The 17498-nt window shown below is 44.3% G+C and overlaps 1 protein-coding gene across 4 annotated transcripts in view; it reads left to right on the forward strand.

Annotated features, from left to right (window-relative positions):
• Nucleotides 1–4756: 4756 nt before the first annotated feature.
• Nucleotides 4757–17498, forward strand: part of SFMBT1 (Scm like with four mbt domains 1) — a 91527-nt gene continuing 78785 nt past the window's right edge. For all 4 annotated transcript variants that reach the window (XM_027701007.1, XM_027701008.1, XM_027701010.1 and 1 more), the window contains exons 1-3: nt 4757–4870; nt 6981–7130; nt 9385–9479. The gene's annotated coding sequence lies outside the window, so the exon portion shown is untranslated. The remainder of the gene's footprint in view (nt 4871–6980; nt 7131–9384; nt 9480–17498) is intronic.

The following is a 17498-nucleotide window of genomic DNA, read 5'->3' on the forward strand; positions in this document are numbered from 1 at the left end:
TGTCTGTATGCCACTGCAAAACCTTCTGACCACTATGAGCTCTAGATTTTTTTCTGATTTTATTGAATAGTTGCCCCTTCATTTCCGTGGCATTGAATTGTTTTCTAGGTAGATGCTATGTGGTGTCAGCCACTCCAGGTCACCAACAGCTTCAATTGGCTTTACTGTCTTTTATTTTGCCATATTTCCAGCCAAGCTCTGTAAATAATCATGGCATTTTGTTGTGGTCAAAGCACAGTAAGCTCAGGCTTTGCACGTACACTCAGGAGCTTTGCTGTTAGTGACTAATTCTTTTAGGACTTTCATTCCGGAGGCTCTATGACAAGTTTCAGTGCTCTCTTGAAAGGTGCAGCCACCTGAGCTGGAGAAGGTTCAGGCTGGTATTCTTTTCTGTAGCTGGATCCTATTCCCAAGTTTGATGAAGGATTGATCCCAACACTGATGCTCAAACCCTGGAGCAGAAGCTGCCTACTGAGCACCAGCACACAGAAAATGTCCTTTGGGAAATAACCACATTTGGGATCGCTGCTGTTCTGTCTGGCTGTTGCTGTGCACTGGCACAGTGTTCTTGCTGAGCCAGTTCAGGCCATGCTGTAGCACTGCTGATTCTATGCTTTTCTGCTGCTTGGTTTTACTCAAGATCACTTATCAGAGTGACTCTTTGGCTGGTTTATTCCCCCGGCTGGTTTTAATTCTGTTTGGTGAGCCTTCTGGACACAGTGTTGATATGCACGTATAGCACTAATTATGTAGGGATCAACCCAAAGAAAAGTTGTTCAGAAGCATTTTTATGCTCTGCTCTTTCATTAAGAATATGGCTCATCAAAGCAAAGTGTTTGTGGGAAGATTTTTATGAATAATGTCTTGGATCCAATTCTGATTAAACCTAGAGAGCTGCTGGATCAACCTCCTGAGTAACCAGCTACTTGTATTTAAGGTAAAAGTCCTGGGTTCAATTTCCTCTTTAAGATTAGCAGACCAGGAACTTGAATCCAGAACAAATTCTAAAATAAAAATCCTTATCTTTCCTTGTTCCATACTTTCACAACCTAAACCTCATCTTTTCCACAGCTTTTAAAGAAAAGCTTTGCTTGGCCTAAAAATCACCCATACAGAGCTCCAAGAATCAGGCTGAAAAGTTAATTGCAGCTTCTACTCTCCAATATAGCATTATTGATTGGAACACTTATTTAAAAAGTAGATTTTTTTCATACTCCCAAGTTTTATTGCCCAGACTGTCAGATTACTTTCAAAAATTACTAGCTTTGTACTCCGCTCATCATTATAAATTCATTACCTGAGTTAATCTTGTTTTGTAGCAAATAAGTATATCTAGTATTATGTTCCTAGAAGTATTTCCAATCTTGCTTTGGCAAAACACTGTGTTTTTAATGGGTTGAAATTGTGTTTGAATCTTGTTGCAATTGAGATAGGAAGAACGCAATCTATAATACTTTTCATTTGCTATATCTACTCAAGTGCCAGCACTGTACTTTATAAAAATATTCCTATACCTGAGGTTATTACTGGCATCTCTATACTAAAGGAATAGAATATGTAGCACCTTTTAATTAGTCACCTACTGGTTTTTTTTCTGTCTTTCATGATTAAGGCAAATTCTAACTTTCTTTTCTGCCTCTTTTCCCAATTCTACCTGGCAGGCAAAGATTCACTACAGGAAATAACACCAAGCACTTTCTCTGGGGATTCCTTTGCCTTGGCTGCTGGCTTAAAATCTTTTTTCCTAGTTTAAGGTCTTATTGAAAAAAAAGCCATTCATTTGTAGTTTATGAAATTAAAGTAGAAAAATGCAAGGTGAGGGGGAAAGGCATTATCCAAAGCAAGCCATTAAATTTCACTGATTTCAGGAGTCACAACATCCTTTTGAGATATTCACTGTGTTCTAGTCATTGCAGAGGAGACAAACGCTTTAGTTAAGTCAGCTGTCAGGTTTAGTGGAGCTGAACAGTGTATTACCCTCCCTGCCCAGGAGCATGTGAGTAACTTCAGAGCTCTGTCCCAGATCATGTATAAATGGTACCATGTTAAAGTGTTACCTTCTCATCTACAGATATCAGTATCTCTCAGGGCCTGGTCTATCAGCTAAAGGTTTACAACAACCGGTTCAACTACTTGCATAAAAATTAGCACAAGGGTGTTGGCACAGCTGCCAATATAGTGAGTTTGAAACCCTAAGATAGATGTGGTTACGCTCTGCATCCTAGTTGCTCTTCTTCCTTCTTGCTAAATACTCTAAATACAGAGACAAAGGTCTTCATTCAAGCTCTTTAATCAGGGAGGTCGTGAAAAAGCCACAATGACATGACTGTGAAGGCAAACAAACACATATGCTTTCCAGACATCCATCTATTTGGTGACTCTGTCAGAGCCTCTAAAGACAGACTGAATCATGCTCACCACAGCCTTCATTCATGAGAAATACAGTGTCACTTGAAGGACCTTTCGTAAGCAAGCACAGGCCAGGGAACTCAGTAGCACAAGTCAAAATTGCCACCTTCTAAGATAGTCATGAATATTAAATCACACTCTTAAATGATCATATAGAGGTTGCCCTGCCTTGCTAAATAAATTAACTTTTCCTCTGTATTCAATCTCTTTGGGTGAAATAGATTTGTTGCAGTGGCTTGGTTTTGTTAGTATATCCAAGAGTCAACACAGGTCAGTGAGCAAACTGAATTGTCATCTGTCTGCATGAACCAGAATTGCTCTCTACATCTTCATCCTCAGTAAGCCTGGGGAGTCAGAACAACCCTGCTCAGCCCAGCCTGTCTTCTCTAATGCACAGGCAAAGGGGCTTTCTGGGTGCTGGTATGAACCATGCTCACAGCAAATGGCTCTTCGGGTACAGCCACTGCTCCTTGGCTGTCCAATCTTTGTAGAACCACTTTGCACAGAGAAAGGAAATTGTTTTTCACTTTTATATTCTCTAACAGACATCAAAAGTGATTTCTGAGATTAATGCAGTATAAAATTTTAACTCCCTTTGTATAGCTTCCCTCTTTTTAGACAGGAAGGGTTTTGTTCTCATCTATAGTGTGATGTACTTTGGCAAAAGTGATCTTATTCTTTTTATCAGTGGCAGCTTGGGATGGGCATAATATTTACAAATGATGCCATGAACAAGTTATGCAAATCACCCAAATGAGAACCAGTAAGCTTTTATATCCTGCCAAACAATCGTGTATTGTAGAAATGCCACATTTTACAGTCAATTTGAGAAATGTTTTAGAGACTTTAAAACATTAGTGCCCTATTATTCATATTGCTCAACATATATAAGAGGATTTGTTAGTACCATGAGTACAAAAATACAAACCTTTGGAATATGAAGGAAAAAATAACCGTAATAGATTTTAAAAACCTAAGTGACTTTGAAAAGCTTTTTGGAAGTTCATAACACTGTCAATTTTTTAAAGATCTTGTCTAAAATTGAAAACCTGTATGACTGCAAAGAGGCAATCTGTGCCTTTCTACTAGTATAAAAATACCATTTCTTAGTGCATGTAAATGAGCCATTATAAAATAAATCAGCAAAAAGTAATGGATTCTCTTAACCTATTAAGCTCTCCAAAGGGCTCATCTACACTGCAGAATTCACAAGTGTCTGAACTGAGCTAAGGATCAGTGATTGCATGGCCACGCTGACTGTGACTTTTAACATTGTTCCACCTTCCCTTTGGCAGTGTCCTGAAAAGCATCATTTTTAGGAGGTTCTGGCTACCCAAAGCAGAGTTCCTGGGAGTCACATATCCCAGAGGGATTTGCAAGACCCTCTCCTTTCTTAACTCACTGCGGGGCTACTAGTGAAAGACCAGAGAAGCCAATATAGCTCGTCAGCTTCTACACTATCACTACCTTATTTTTAAGTGATTTATCTAAATTTTGAGGCACTATTGAATTATTTGTAAGTTCTAATTTTTTCATCTTAAAAGGGGTGTGTGGGTTCTTGGATTGGAAAAATAGCACAAGTTTTCCCTTGGAAGGGAAATTGCTTATGACAGTAATAACCCCCAAAACTATCCTCCTTAGATCAAAGGAACAAAGGAACATCTTGGGGGGGGGGGGGCAGGAATAATCAGCAGCAAATATTTAACTGATAGTAACAGTGAATTTGTGGGAACTGCAAAATAATAACTTTTTTTAAATGTGCTCTCATGAGGGTTTTTTTCAAGCAAAACTGTTTTCATGCCATATTACCTCTGAAATCCTTACAACAGCTTTCTACCTTCCCTGTAAAGAGCTAATAGACAGGGCTTATTTTTGTAAAGCTCTTCTAAGTCTCCATCTCCCTGCCGGACTTTATTTAAAAGGTTACTCTTTCCTGGCGTTTTACTGGTTTTGCGCTGAGCCCGATGCCCTTGGTTTGCATAAGGCAGGTGGTGTGTGTCCTTTTTCTAGAAGTGCACTATTTACTGCTGGAGAAAGGCAGAGCTGGGGATTTTCTACCCTTGGTTTTCCACTAAGTCTTTTTGGTTAGAGCACACGATAATTTTGGTTTGACTGAAACCGTGACAAAAGCACCTGGGCTGGGCGGAGCAGGACCAGGCCCTGCCAGCTGTGGGGACACGGGGAGGGCAAGGGGGGACATTTCAGAGGTAAAAATCAATGCCCAGGGTTAAGTCTGAGGTCGGGAAGAGGGGGCGAGAGATGCCCGTTCACACAGTAAAAGCAGTGTGAGGAAAAACACGTGTGTGTGAGGGGCATCAGGACAGTTGACGGGTGAGGGGACGGGAGGAGCCATCTTGGCCCTGAGGCCGGAGACGCGTCCACGGGCAACTGCTGGAGGTGGGACCTGTCCCTTTCCAGAGCCTTCTCCTCGACACGGCCCCGGAGGAGCAGTGCCAAGGGGGTAACTGAGTCCAGTGAGGGGTTTGTGTAGTGCAAATCTTTGTGTAGTGTGAATCTTTGTGTAGTACCTTTAAATATTGCACCTCCTTGTACCCTGAGGGACCACAGGGCCTCTCTAATGGCGTCTTCTGCGCTTTTCCATGTTCATAAAATATCCTCCCATGTTGTTGCACAGGGGTGTTGGGCGTTCCCAATCCAGTGAGACCCCTGCCCGCTCTCCTGCCCATACCAGCCATGTGTTTGCAATACCTTCATTTGTTAGGTCTAAGTGTTGGGGCCAAATGAGAGCATTACCCCTCTGTGAAGCGCCCCAAAAGTTTTTGGCACTGAGAAAGTAACTATGGCACTTAGATCTGCTGGCAGTTATATTGTGAGCTATTTCACCAGTGCTGTGGCATGTGCAATAGATATTGTGCGTGTTCCAGAGACAGGAGAGATGATGAATGGGTAATGTGTGCCCTGCTTTCTGCTTCTGTTGATAAGTGACTGATAAAGCTGACAAATAGCTGGATTAAGTAAACAGAGCCTACATAACTCATTCAAAGCGAATAACTGTTTACAAATTATCAATTGTTATCTGCACAGTTGTGAGTTAGGAATGATGTATCCCATTCCGGTGTAGAAATAATGGGACAGTGATTATGTGTATCAGGTATGTGAACAGTAAAACTGGCCATCTGACAGCGCTCATCCTCAGGACAGGGACTGGCCAGAAAAAGAAATGTTGTTTGGACCAAGTGCAGCAGTTTTTGACTCCAGAAAAGAACAAGAATCTGAATACAATAGAGGCTTCGGGATTTGGCTCCTAAATACAATCAGAATAATTTTTAAGCTCGTTTAGAAGCTATTATAACTAGTTACTACTCAAGGACCAATTTCCATCTCATTCCCATGAGTAGTGTTTGCAGAAAATGTAGAATGTGTATCTTTTTATTAGAACAGGAAGAAATGCCTGCTAATATAATACCACTTCATTTCATAGTTCACTGTAGAATGAGAATGGGATTTCAGAGCTGCTGATGTTTTAATCTCATGTTTCCTTGTCCAAAGTAAAAAGCTGTGTACAAGCGATGTCAAGTTAAACAGCTTTAGTTCATCAATGGCTGTGTCATATTTGTGGCACGTGTTAAAGGTGGGGGAGGGTTTATGCTCTGCTCTGTATGATCAAGTGCTTGCTTTTAATTTAGTGAGTCATCTCTGCAACATCCTGATAACAAAACATGGCTTCAGATTCCTGAGATAGCACTGAGTGCCAATTGCACATCAGAGAGAAAATAACTTGGCTTGCAATAGCCTGGATTGATCCACGAAGAAAGAGGTTATAAACTGTAATGGAAGTGCTGACACAACCAAAGGCGATAATACACTTCAGTACAGCTCTTAGCGAGAGGGTACCCGCGGCTCCCAAGGGTCTCGCTGCGGCCGGACCACTCGTGCTGGAGCAGAGCTTTCAGCAGGGAATTGAGGTGATGCGTGAGAGCTCGTGGGTGCGCTCCCTCTTGGGGGTTTGGCACCCTCTGCTGTCCAGTTTTTGAACAAAAAAACCCAAAAAAACCCCCAGAAATTGGACTATACAAGAGACATAAAAGAGCAAATCAAAGCCTTAACTGAGTAATTTTGGTAATCAACCCCCCGCACTCTGTCTTGCTGCAGCAAACAGTGAATGTTAAAAACAAATATATTTTTCTTGCTTCACAATAGTAGTTGCATAATTGCATTGACTCTGTTTCTCACAAACAAGCTGACTGAGCCTCGGCTCCTGTTCCCACTGGAAGGCTTCCTGACCATTCAGGTTGGATGCAAGCAAAGCACAAAGGCTCTGGTGCTGGAGGGATCTCAGATATGCAAGGAGAGGCTTTTTATGCCTCAGCAAGGTCTGTGTAAAATTGTCACAGAGTTAAAACAACCCTTCCACAGTGGAAATGCAGTGGAAACAAGCGGGTTCATACCTAACATCTGGCATGACTGTTCTTGCTACACGAGCATCTTGTGCTGCAGCTGATAGTGCTGAAAATTGCGTAGGGCACCTTATGCATGTTTTAGCTATTTAGCTAAATGTTTATTCGCTCCAGGTTTTTTTGGAAACAAGTAACAAATGCTTTCCTTGACAGAGAGACACAGAGCTTCGGTTCTGCAACAGAAACATGGAACACCTGGCTCTGCAATAAGGGGAATTTAAACCTAAGAGCTCTGGAAAACAGGAGGCCCGTTTCTATTGTTTGACTGTCTCCACTGAAGAGCTCCTATATTTGATTGACAAGGTAAAAAATATTCTGTATAGTGGGCATGGCAGCCTGTAGGAAACAGCCGCTGTTTGTTCCTTATGTATTTCACTTTTTGGATCTGCATTTGCACACTGTATTCAAGATAAAAAATAGAAATTTATCAACCAGATCTGCAACACACACAACGCCAGTCTTCCTTTAATAGAACACCAGAAAACCAAAGCTGTGCTTCCCATTAGAGGTCCTTCAATGGCTTCAATTATTAAATGGTTTCAGTTATGGCTTTATGAGTTTTCAGTTATCCGTGGCCTCAAGTATGAAATCCATTGCAAAAGTAGGACAAAGCACTGTTCTTCTGAGAGCACAGAGAGCTAGATCCTGACACACTGCTGCATTCCCTCTCAGGTTAGCTCAGGTTCTGAGTCATGTGCCTCTGGCAGTAGCCTGGACTCCAGAACATGTAGTGAGGCACGTGGCATGGTTCTGTACAGCGTGGGGGGGCCTCCCCCATACCAGCCAGGGCCAGCACCCCCTTGCCTGCATGCCCTGGAGCTGTGTGGTTCTCAGGGTACAAGTTCAACTAGAGGCTGTTCTCCTGTGCCTGCTAATGTCCACTGTGTCCCTAGGGAAAAATAATTGGAGAATGCAGCTATAGGGCAAATTGCTACTTGTTCCTCTTATGTTTCACTTCACTCCAGCAGTCTCCATGCTGCTTCCTTAACAAAGCATAAATGGATTTACTAATCAACTGCTTTTCTTTCCATACCCACTCTGCTTCTCCTCACATCTTCTCAGACCTGGGATTTTAGCTAAAGACTCAGAATGCTCATACTCATTCCTATAAGAAGAAGAAGAAAATACACTCATTGTAAGAAATTCCACTTTTGGAAATAGCTTTGTTTTTCTTCTTTTTGCTGCAACAACCACAATGTTCTAAATAGACTGCAGCTTTTCACATTCAGTCTCAATAGGAAATAAAATGGAGGAAGTGCAGAAGGCAGCACTGGCGTGATTTGCATATAGTCTTTGAAAACAAACATCGGGTAGTGGCAACTGAGAACCAGCTTTATATCAGGCTCCTGCTACAGAAGTGTTCAAGTCAAAGAAAGAAAACATGACCTTGTGGAAAGATAACCCTCAATCTAGTGTTTAGCTGGAAAAAAATTAAGAAGAAACTGTTATTTTAAAAAGGACAAAGAATTAGATAGAAACCTGAGTGGTGGGAAAATGCTAAATAAAACACAGAATCCTTATGTGAGATCTCCAGTGGGTGGAAGCCATGCTACCCAGTGCTGCCTGTGCAAGGGGCAGCCTGGTGCTGAGCTATATATTCAACCACAGATTGGTTTCCCCAAGCATCAGCCAAGACATAGTTTTTATTGATTTATTTTGCTATCTTCCCACTGCAGTGATAGGATGACAAAAGAACCACCTGTGGGTATCCTAATATATCTAATGCCAGCAGATTTTCAGGTTGAATAAAAACAATAAATCTTCTAGGCACAAAGGGGAGACTGTGAGGTAAGTTAATTTGGGAAACTAAAGAGCATGATTTAGGAATATTGGGTTTGTTTGAATGGATCAGACTGGTCCTCCTGGCTTCCTAACTTCTCCTCAGAGATAGTTTTTAACAAATGACACACAAGAAGACAAAATAAGCTCCAAAATAGTTAAGTGTTCAGTGACACTTCAAGGGACTGGCCTGCTTTCTGACAGTGCAGCAATAACTGTGTTACACCAGCGTGCAAAAGGTCTGATTCTCACTGTGTTATGCACATTACAAGTGTTCCAAAAATTAGGTGGCATTTCCTAAAGAACCCAGGTACAACACAGGTACTCATGGCTGTGCTGATCACTTCATCTATCATGGGACACAGCCTGTATTTTCCCTGAGGCAGTACAGTTAGATTTGTTGTACAACTTCCTCTTAAATTAAGGGAGAAAATGAATAAACATGTAAACCTGTTCAGCTGCTTAATATATTCACAAATCAAGGCTAAAACAGTAGCTAGTCAAAGATGGTGTAGAGTCTAACACACCAGAAAACAAAGTTCTCTTTCTCTGCAGTTCTTCCAAAGGGTTTTCCTGTCTCCTCACTTCCATGAGCAGGCTGAACTTGTCTTGTGGGCTGCTCCTAAAAATGCATATTAAGCCATCATGGTAATATAAGTCTCCTTGGCTCTAATCTATTTCAAACCAGTGATTTTACACTCTTTTGAGCTTTCTGCTAGCAAAAGCTTCCAGATGAACACCTCTCTGAGACTGTGCTACTCTGCTTTCCCCTAAACAGGTCCAGCATGGGCTGCAGTGGCTGAAGTTCCCTACCAGTGCTGCTTTGCTGATGTATCTCAGCCCTGACCCCTTCTTGGCAGTGCATCTGGGAAGGTTAGTTTTTACTTCATAGGAATTTCAACTCCTGGTGTCTGCATTGTATTTCCGTGTCTAAATTTTGATTCTGACCACAGGAATGTAGGCAATCTTCTTAATCCTGATCTTAAATTTTTGACCATTATACTACAAAATGATGAATACCTGAGCATTGCTATATATGTAGCTCAAGAATGCAGTTTTGAATGATCTGGCAAAATGTCTAATATATTTACACTTCTTTAGATTGCTTAAAGAAGCATAAATAAAGGCTCAGTATATCTGCCCTCAAAACCCCAAATAATATGGGTAGTGGTTCCTCTGTAAAGTCAAGGCAGTAATACACACATGCCAACTTCTGCACCTTTCTCAGACACAGGAAAAAGAATGGAATTGAAGATATAAGGGCTCAGGAGATATTTCAAAGAAAGCCAATAAAAGAGAAAAGCTAGAAAGTGACACTCACCAATAACAGGATTCTTAAAGCCTCAAATTCGATAAACCCACAAACCAAAAGAAATTAAGCAGGCTGTGCCACTTCAGGACATCATGCTATGGGATTTTAACAAGATTCATGGGTATTTAAAAGTAATGGCATAAATCGGTTATTTAAAGTCAATATTGATTTGTTGCCAGATTCTGCATAGCAACAATTGCACTTGAGTGTCCATTTACTTTGCTCAGAAATAAATATTCCTGCCCAGCTGCACGTGCTGGTTGGAAGAGAATCAGTTTTCACCACTGGCAAGGGGACAGGTTGTTATCTCAAGCCACATGGTTCATTGATTTATCAGTGGTGGTGTAAATACAGAAATTTATAGGAATGCTGTCAAAATCATTTACTTAAAGCTTTTTTTGGAAGAAGAATGATAGCATGCTCCCAGGTAAGAGTGCAAGAGGCTTTTTGAGTATTTGGGCCTATTAGCTGGTTGAGGTAAATTATCTCCATTTGATGTTTCTGGCTGGCAGAGTTAATTTATTTGTACAAAAGTATTTAATGATGCAGGGAGATTGTTATTGGTGGTTTAATTATTGTTTTGATCAGAGCTTCTGTATGGGTGGTAGTACTCCTAATAAGATAATCATACTTTTTCATCTGTTAATGAGTCTTTGGAGTATTCCCAACACAATTTTAAGTCTTAGTTGTTTTCCCGCTCTTGGTTTAATTTCTGTGTTTCATTTGGCTTGCATAATGAAACAAGATGGGCTGCTTTACTGCTGTTTATAATCAGTCTTCCTAATATGGTTTTACTGTGCTTGGGCTGATTGGGATTTTCCAAAACTACGTAAACATTTCTAATCTGTGATGGGGGGGTGGAAGAAATCACTTTGCCTGTAAATTGAAACAAATTAATTGGGGTTTTGTTCTTAGGTAAATTATAATATTGCTTTTGCACAATCTCATTGCGGTATCTAAACTTTATCACTAAAAAGCATGTTGTCTGCCTCTCTTTTCCCTCTATAGCTCTTAAAAAAAACCCAAAACATTCCCTGTATCTCTTCCTACAAAGACTTGTGTACAGGTGTTAAGTTGACTTGTATGAGATGCTGGAAAGTAGATAGAAATGTTAAGAGGAGAACCATAAAAGAGCAAAGTTAATATCATATAATCACAGGAGCTTTGCCTTTCTCTACAGATGAATATTCTAGTTCACATAGGATCTTCTTTAAGGAGTATTTATATACTCAATTTTCTCCTGTTTTGTGACCATACTTGCTTTCTCTCTGCTTCACTTTTTATTCTGAGATTATTGGATTACTGGCTCTGATTTGTTTTGAAGTCAACATTGGTTCTGTTGCAGTACTGTGCATGCAGAGACAGCCCACCCTGTAGAGATATAAAAGCCATGGGGGACATGAAGAAGGAAGTGGTGCCTGAATGTTCAAGTGCTCTGTTGCCACAAGCACAAACAATATTTCAGTCCTCCATAATAGTTCTACAGGTGCCAACTACAAAAATTATACTGGAAGAAGGTGACAGTTAGCAAATTCCTTCTTCTCCTCTGGAATTTTCCCATCCTCTTTGATGCCATGGAAAAAGAAACGTACTTAAGTAGTAACAGAAGTGCTCCCAGTCCAGCTTTACCTTCAGAGCTGGACAGTGGCTTTTCATTAGGTCGTTGTTAGAGTCTCTTTGGAACTGCTTCACTGTTTCTTACGTGATGGGATGTTTCACCTGTGCCATCTCACAGAGCTTCCAGAGACAACAGGAGGTGCACAAAGGCCCGGTAACATTCTGGAGATTAGTTACCAAAAAAGGAAAAGAAAGGACCAGAAAGAACCAGATTAGAGAGGAATAGGGCTTCTTGTATTCATCAGGTATCACAGGTCTTCAGAGTTAGCAGTAATTTCCTACTTGTTACACAGTCAGCTGTGGAAAGGGCACCAACCACATCTGCTTAGAAGGAATTTGGGAAAACTGCAAGATTACTCACAGTGTCTTTCCCCATCTCTCCCAGGCTTTAGCCTGAAAAGTTATTCCCTCTCTGTTGTGACCTGTATAATGTGTCTTAGACATGCAAAGCCTTCAACAGTGTTAACTAAGAAAAAATTATGAAAATTTTCATAGTATGGCAAGTATCCTAATATCTTAATTATTAACGTGAACCTGGGGAACACAGCTAACACTGGACCTCATATATAGGGAGCTGTTGTACAAGTACAAATTAAAGCAAAAGCTCCCTGAAAAGCTAAGTCTAAATAGACTAAACAAACTGCAGGGCAAAAATACACATGTAAAGTGAACAGCATCATGGCTGGTAAAAGTCATGTTTCTTTCACAAATTTGTTTTTCTTACAATGATGGGAATCAATCTGTAGAGCAAAATAAACCAAACAACCCAAGTGAGGTACAATAGACACTAAAGGGAAATAATACAAATTGGGTGTACAGCAGTCAGGAGAAATGAGAAAGAAGCAAAAATGCAGGTGGAAAAAGCAGTCAAGCATAAAGGACCATGTACAGAACCTGAATGGGAGAGAAGGTGGAAGCTGGGTGTCCCACTCTGTGGGGACCAGTTTCCAGATGCTTGCTGCTGCTGCTGCCAGCTGAATGTCTAACTAAAGGCCCCGTAGCCTTTTTTGTTATCACTTACTCTAAAATGACTGAAAAGGGAGTTACATGGACCCTGAAGCCTCCTTGTTCCAGGTCTGGAGTCTGGAAACCAGAAAGCAAGCAGTTGGGGAAGGGAGATATGGAGCAAACCACTTGGATCTGTTTCTTCTCTCCATCCTACAGCTGAACCTGATCAAGCATATCTTCATGCCAATGAAATGCCTTTGAAAGAGAGCTGTCTCTAATATTTGAAACAAAGGGAAGGGTTGCCTCAATAACTATTAACATCCCCAATGTCCAAGCTGCCAACACATCTGGCACCTGCTGCTAATGGTGGGAGCATCTTTAACGAGGCCACTGAAGGAGAGGGATGGTCTGAATCGCACTTGTGTGCCACCAGCACACTTCTGCAACAGCAAAGGGAAGAGTTCGAGAGGCTCTTCCCTTGTGTTTGTATTATGGTTCCTTTGAGGATTAACAGATTGTCTTTCGCAGGGCTGTCAGCTGAGCCTTTCACCAGCTTGAAAACTGACATAATTTTCAGGCTAACCAAAGTCTGAAAACAGGAAGAGCAAAGCAGAAGTCCAGGGATGTCACTCAATCACCCACAGGAGGTTATTTTCTGGGTTAGAGTTAGTCCAATTCACTGGCCACAGAAATGGCAACTGCAAATACTTCAGTGGAGGTCTCTGGTTATTATCCTGAAGTACGAGTTGTTGCCCATGAGAACAGTGGAGAGCATTGAAGGTTAAAAAGTCTTTGGCAAATGCTCTTTAACACTGGAGTAAAATACTGTATATTTTGGAAGATGACATGCAGTTCTAAGGTAACAGCTAAACATCAACAGCGTTTGCTGAGAAAGTCCCTATAGTTATGGAAAACTTAATGAATTCAAACCACTGTGTTGAGCTCCCTGTGTCGAGTCAGACTAATTTGGCTTGGTCTCAGCTCCCCTTTGGGTATCCTGGGCTGTGTTGGTCTGCCCTGCAGACCTTCTAATGTCCCTATTTCCTTCACAAATACCAACTTTTGCCGCATTAAGGGGTTGGGTTGCAGACATGGGTCACAAAGGGCCCAAGGATTTCCGAAGCAGTCTTGAATTTCCTATGTAAGGTACAAATAGTAATTCCAGTAAGACCAGTACCTGGTACTCATATGTCTGGGTTAGCTCTAGTCTCATGACCTTTACACGAGCAAATCTTCTACTCTACAAGTAGGGACAAAACGTTTTAACCAACTTGTAACTAATTTGAACTAATATATCTGTAACTCAAAGCAGTCACCTCTATGTCTTGCTCCTGCAGACACTTGCAATATTTCTGTAACTGAATTATGCCCACTGAAGGGGAATGCTCTGCTGCATGAGTTACATTTCAGTACAGGCACAGAACTGCAAACCCGCACTAGTCCTGTTCTCAGCACAGGAATGTAGGCCTTGAACCTGCTGTCGGTGCACAAAAACGTTCAGTGGAGTCAGAGGGACTTCTTGGCACTTGCAGTCTATAGGAGTGTGGTCCTAATTAATTTAGCAAAACAAAGCCAAGCTAAATGTTTCACTGAAAGGAGCAGAAACCCCTGATTGGGGAAACTGGCTGGCACTTAAATCTGGATATTGATTATCTAACACTGTTCACACATCTTGAATACTTAAACTTCAAAAAAGGTTTTTCTTAATATGAGAGAACCACAGAAGGAAAAGGCAGCTAACAATATATGGGACATACTGGTTCAAGTACTGAGGATTTAGGGAAAATTTAGAATCCGTCTTTAATCACTTCATGTAAAGAAGGAAAATAAATTTTTAATTATTAGGAGACTGATGATCCTAAAAGACACATGGTTTGTTTTACATGAAGCATTCCAGTTTAATTTTGTAGAAGAAATGGCCTACCGTGGTCTGCATCAAAACTAAAACTTGTTCTCAAATATAGTAGGGGGTCGTAGAGAAACAGGTGAACCATGGCAGTGTTAGCTTTGGTTGAAGAAATGGGACATACTGAGAAATTTGTGGGAAGCCTGGAGCCGGGAAGTTTCACAGGAGCTCAGGAGCAGAGCAGGCTGCTTTACAGGAAGGCATTTGCCACCGTTCTTCTAGGGCCAAAGGTGTGGACAGGTTGCACAGAGAGTGAGCTGCTGGAAAAGGGGAAACCCGAGCAGGCTGGATGATAAATAACCTTAAAAATAGGACAAGAGGCTCTTTTTTTTTTTAAGGCATAGTATCTTGAACTGCTCTAGCACAATTGATGAAGATGATCTATTGCCTGGAGTACCAGAAATGGGTTGGAATATAACAGCAAGAAGTCATGCACTTAAAGATTAATTAGAATAACTGCAAGTAAGCTCAGAGGTTCATCAAATGTGAGATTACAAGAGGAGGAATCCAGGTACCTTATTGGTTGTAGGATAACTATGATGCCACTGTAATGTGGTCTTAAAAATGCTAATGTATTCTGGGATGCATCGAGTGAAGTATTTTCAGTAGACGGCGAGGTATTAATATCATGGTACAAGGCAGTTGTTAAGACCTTGTTTAGAACAGTGCACACAAGGTAGAAGGTATAGAGGACATTGGGAGAGTGGAAAACATATTTGGAGAGAAGATTAAAAACAAAGCAGAAGGACCAAGAAAAGATGATCTAATTGCTATTTATAATTGCTAGTACATTTTAGGTAAATAGCAGAGAGGCAAAATTATTTAATTTGAAGGGCAAAAATGGTAAAGAACAAATGGCTATAAATTGGTAGTGAACACATTTACACTGGAAATTAGGACGTTTCTAGTTTCAGAAAAGTGGATGCTAGAAAAGTCTTAAAGATAGAAGCAAGGCACCTTGGCTGTCTGAAGGCAGAGTGCCCAAAAGGCAGCTTAGTTATCCAGTTCATCCTCCAAACTGGATAATAAAATGGTGTTGGGTGTCTTGTGTATTGCCATTCCTGTCAAGGGGATACAAGGAGGCTTAATCCCCGCGTGATTGTGTATTTGCAGTGTGTTAGTCCCGTGTTTCAGGAGGTTTGTTGACATGCTAGAAGGTCCAGAAAGATTCAGCTTGCTTTCCGTGCCTTTTTAACCTCCAAATCACCAGAGATGACACAAAGTTAACGTCTCGCGGAGCTGGCCAGGCGACGGTTCTGTAAACAGCTGCTCTTCTGTGAGTGACGATTAATGGGACACAGAAGTCAGCGTGCAGTGGCAAAACGGACCTTTTAGGTGTCTCACGGATCAGACCGGTGCGGATCACTCTTCTTTCTCTATATTGTTTGTTTCCTCCCGAGCGTTCTGAAAGGGCACGTTTCTTGCGCTTGCCGGACTGAGAACTTTGTGATACTTGACTTTTGCGTTTTTCTTCCTGTTGCACACTAGTTTGGGGCTGCTGCAGAACAAGTCCTCAGTTTCTCAGAGGCTGTGCTTTGGGAAGGGGGTGGCTGCCGTGCCTCGCGATGGGCGCGGAGCTGTCCTGGGGGACTCGGGGACACAAGGTGTGTGGCCGAGCTGGCCCGGGGCTGCCGCGAGCTGCACCCGGTTATCCAGCCGGTGTCTGCCGGGACTCAATTAGGCGGTGCGGCAGCAGTTTAATTTGAATAGTTATTTGCGGCGTGTCGGGCCGGGAGCGGCGGCGCTCGGCGGGGCCGGGCGGATCGGCTTGGCGAGACCCCCCTCTAGCGGATGGCCCGGGCCTCGCCCGCCCCTCGGCGGGAGCGGGAACGGGAGCGGGCGGGCCGCCGCACCGGGAAACGGAACCGCGGGGCAGAAGCGCTCCAGCCCCGCGGGGCCCTTCCCCGGGCAGCGCCGCGGCGGCCCCGCGCCCCGCTGTCCCGGGCGGGCTGTGCTCCCTCCCGAGCGCGACGGGAAACGCCGCCGCTTTTATACTTTAAGCCAGTGGGATGCGGAGGCTTCTCATCCGCGTGGACAGCAACATCTCCCCTGCGGAAGAGGGTGCGTGGCCGGGTGCATCCTGCCGGGCATCGCAGCGCGTCGCTCGGGAGTAACCGGAGCCCGGCGCGTCTCTGCGGTGTCGCCGCGCGCAGAGCGGTGTGTGCGATCTGCCCGCTGGATGCGTGACGAGCAAGTTCATGGTTCCATTCGTTCTTCCTGCCCGCTGTTCCGGCACTGCCGCTCTGTCTGTTTCTTGGTACTTCTCTGCTCCAGAGACGAACCATTACAGCTCGCTCCATCCGCCCGCTCTTTCCCTCGGAGCACTTATTTCAGGTCGCTAGCAACTGGTGTCCACCACAACGCGAGGGCACCTCGGCACGGATCAGCCCCGGTGCCAGAGGGGCTGGGCGAGCCGGCTGAGCGCCCGCGGCCCCGGAGCGCGTCCCTGCGGGCGGCGAGCGGACCGGAGCGCGGCCGCAGCGCTCCCGCCACCGGCTCGGGCCGCCGCGGGCGGGCGGGCGGATGCGCTCCCGGGGAGCGCAGGGGCTTTTCGCGCTCAGCTCCCGCTGTCCCCCACCGCCGCTTGCTACGGCCGCCCAGCCGGCTCGCTGCCGGCCGCCGCCTCGGTGCAGACCCATCTGCGCGGATCGGGGCGGGGGGCGCTCCCTTTCCGCCCCTCCGTCCCCGCCGCACGGGCGGGAGCAGCGCGGTGTTGCACAACCCGCTTCCTTTTTCTTTCGCTTCGCTGTGCCGCGGGCTGCGGCGTGGAGTGCGCGGGGCGCCGGTCCCCGCCCTGGGCGGGGGGGACGGCACGGCCGGTGCCGCCCGCCCGTTCCCCGCCAACTGCGGCGCTGGCGCGGCCCGCCGGCTGCGCGGCCCCGCGGGAGGGGGGGCACCGCCGGTCCTCGCGCCCCGACGGACGGGGCGGGTGATCTCCGAGGGGAACGGGGCTGAACCCTCGCCGGGGCGCGAGGGGATGGAGCCGGGACCGCGCATCCCGCGGCAGGCACAGACCGCCCGCCCGGCTGTGCCCCTTCCCGCGGCGGCCGGGCCGGGCAGGGCGGGGCCGCCCCGGCGGAGTCGCGGCGTCGGCGCGTCCCGTTACCGG

Source organism: Neopelma chrysocephalum, unplaced genomic scaffold, assembly GCF_003984885.1.
Source record: "Neopelma chrysocephalum unplaced genomic scaffold, ASM398488v2 Primary Assembly neopelma1_147, whole genome shotgun sequence".
NCBI classification, from domain to species: Eukaryota; Metazoa; Chordata; class Aves; order Passeriformes; family Pipridae; genus Neopelma; species Neopelma chrysocephalum.